The 2,979-nt window shown below is 28.0% G+C and overlaps 2 pseudogenes; one reads left to right on the forward strand and one right to left on the reverse strand.

Moving 5' to 3' along the window:
• On the forward strand, positions 1-1,045 carry LOC114121001 (uncharacterized; annotated as a pseudogene).
• Positions 1,046-1,668: 623 nt separating this feature from the next.
• On the reverse strand, positions 1,669-2,827 carry LOC126555766 (uncharacterized; annotated as a pseudogene).
• Positions 2,828-2,979: the final 152 nt, after the last annotated feature.

Here is a 2,979-nt window from a genome sequence, read left to right on the forward strand (position 1 = left end):
ATGTGCTGTGTTGTAAATTGTAACAATTCTTACAAAAATACAAAAAATAAAAATGTCAAATTTTATAATTTTCCTAATAAACAATATGAAATTGATTTAAAAAAGAAATGGATCTTGACAGTTAAGCGATTGGAGTGAGTTAAACAAACTATACATACTATAAGTACTATAGATTTTTCATAGAAATCAAACTTTAAATAATATTGATATTTCAGTGATAATGGTAAACTATGGTGTCCTAAACCACAATCAGTTGTATGTAGTGAACACTTTGTGGGTAATAAACGATCAAAAGACCCTAATAGTCCATCATATATACCATCATTGTTTCCTGATATTTACAAGAGAAAACCAGTTAATAATGAACAAAAGAGTAACAGATATAATCGAAAAATTAAGCGTCAAAAAGTAGTTGTATTTAATGATGTAGAGCGTTTAGATGAAGAAATCATTGAAATCCCCCAATATGATAAAATTAATTCATTTTGTAGCTTTGGGACACAAGTTATGTTTGACTTCAATATAAATCAGTTTAAATTTGAATGTGAATTTAATAAATCTAATTGTGATGTTGGCACACTAGCACATATACCACCCTTGTCTAATAACTCAATAGAACGGCCAGTAAAAAGTGTTGCTTGTGGTCTTGATATATCTTGTTTAAAACTGAACTGTTTTCAAGGTTTTAATTCTATACTTTATGAATCACAACTAAAATATCTAACTGGGACAACGTTTAAAGTATTTGATCTTTTACTATCATTAGTACCTCAGTCTTATGGTGGTAGAAAATAAGTTGATGATTTTTCTCATCAAAATTAAGCATTTTATTATATATTCAGCTATTGGTGTGCTGTTTAATGTAAATCGTACTACTGTTTCAAGAATATTTTTTAGCATATTAGAAGTTTTGGTTAGTAAAACTAAACATTTCATTTTTTGGCCAAATAAAAAGACAGTTGTAGAAACTTTGCCAAGAGTGTTTAAGGACAATTATCCAAATTGTCGTTGTATTATTGACTGTACTGGGATAAAGACTGAATAACCAAGTTCAGTTGAACAACGTATATATATGTACTCAAGGTACAAAAGTGCATATACAGTTAAAACTTTGGTGGCAATAACTCCAAGTGGTTTTATTTCTTTTTTATCCAAATGTTATGGTGGTAGAACAAGTGACACCTTTATTACTAATGACAGTGGGTTTTTCTCTAATTTGGAAATGGGTGATCAAGTCTTAGCTGATAAAGGGTTTCCTGGTATTAAGGTATTATGTGAGAATAAAAATAGTATTTTGGTAATGCCTCCTATATTCCATAATGGCAAATTTAGTGAGAATGAAGTTATTGAAACGTATAATGTGGCTAGTGTGCGAATTCACATCGAAAGAGTATTTGCCAAATTAAAAACACAAGGTATTTTAAATAAAATAACTGCAGATTTGTTGCCTTATATTGATGACATAATGCATATTTGTTGTGTCCTAACAAACTTACAAAATCCAATAATTAAAGAGTAATAATGCAAAATATATTTTTAATATTTTATATGAAATTAACAAATTTTGAAAAAACTGATTAGCCATTAGTTTAGATTATAGAATATAATAAAACAAATTGAATCTTTTAACTTTACAAATTAATGATTATAAAATAAAAAATAATATAATTATTTAAAAATGTATTTTGGTAAATAAAAGTTAAAATAAAAAAATTCAAGTCTTGGCAATATTGTTTGTAAAAATAAAATATTTTTTTCAATGTTAATAACAACTGGATCAATTTTATTGTAAACCAATAAATCACATTCACTTATGCCACAACAATACATTAATATTTGGCACTGGGTGTAATATCGATGTGTAGTACTCAAGACAATTTGATGATTCCTATATTTTAAGTATGGAACATTACATTTCTGGTTTTCAGGATCACAAATTGGTTTGGATTGGCAAGAAATAGGACATTTAACTTCTAGTACTTTAACAGTCCTATTTTTAATTACAATACCATCAGGACTTGCACACAACCATGGTTTTTGAGAATGTACTATAACTCCACATTTAAGAATAGTATTATTAAACTTTGTATTATTATACTTGATTGCCTCATTTTCATATTTGTTGCCATATGCCACATTAATTTTACCTTGATATACCTATTCTTTATCAATTAATAAAGATGTAGCTAATTTTTCTTGATTTTAAAATGACAGGTCTTTACAAATTTTTATTCGATGAGCTTTAACACTTGCTGAAATTCTACTCTGTCTAATATATTTCCATTGTATACTTTCAGACTGCATTTTAGTCTGATTATTTATACTTATTATTTGTTTAGAATTAACTACTACATTATTCATATAAAATGTGTGTTCTTTTATGTTTAAAGGAAAATAAGAACCTATTTTTTTAGAAAAGCTTATGTCAAATGAATATTGTTTAGAAACTATAGTATACATAAAATCTGTAGTTATAGACTCTTCTACCTCATCCAATAATTCTTCTAAACATTTTTGGCACTCAATAGCAATCTCACACTGAGGAGGGTTCTTTTCAATCATTTTACTAAGAATACATGGAATTTCTAAAATATTATAATCCGTTATAAGTGACTCATGACTGATAGCAATACTTTCAACTTCAGACTGTTTTTGTTTTTTTTTTGGAAATAGATCTTCAATAGTTCTACCTTTTTGTATTTAGCTTCCCCTGATTTCGAAGGCCTGCCCAATTCCTGTTCTAAATTAGTCTTTGTAATACTTTCTTCATTATTTACATAATAAATAAGTGCTCCTATATGTTTACATTTGAGGCCAGCACCAGCTGGGCACTAGGGTGGCCCTTAAAAATAGATGTTTAAATTTTTTTGGCGGCACCATCCCATTTTTTGTTAATGCCCAAAAAAATAATACTTGCAAAATTTGAAATCAATCATTCAATTTTAAGCCGTGCCCCCAGGCACTTGAAGTTGAGTAGTT

This window comes from Aphis gossypii, unplaced genomic scaffold (assembly GCF_020184175.1).
Source record: "Aphis gossypii isolate Hap1 unplaced genomic scaffold, ASM2018417v2 Contig01080, whole genome shotgun sequence".
NCBI lineage: Eukaryota > Metazoa > Arthropoda > Insecta > Hemiptera > Aphididae > Aphis > Aphis gossypii.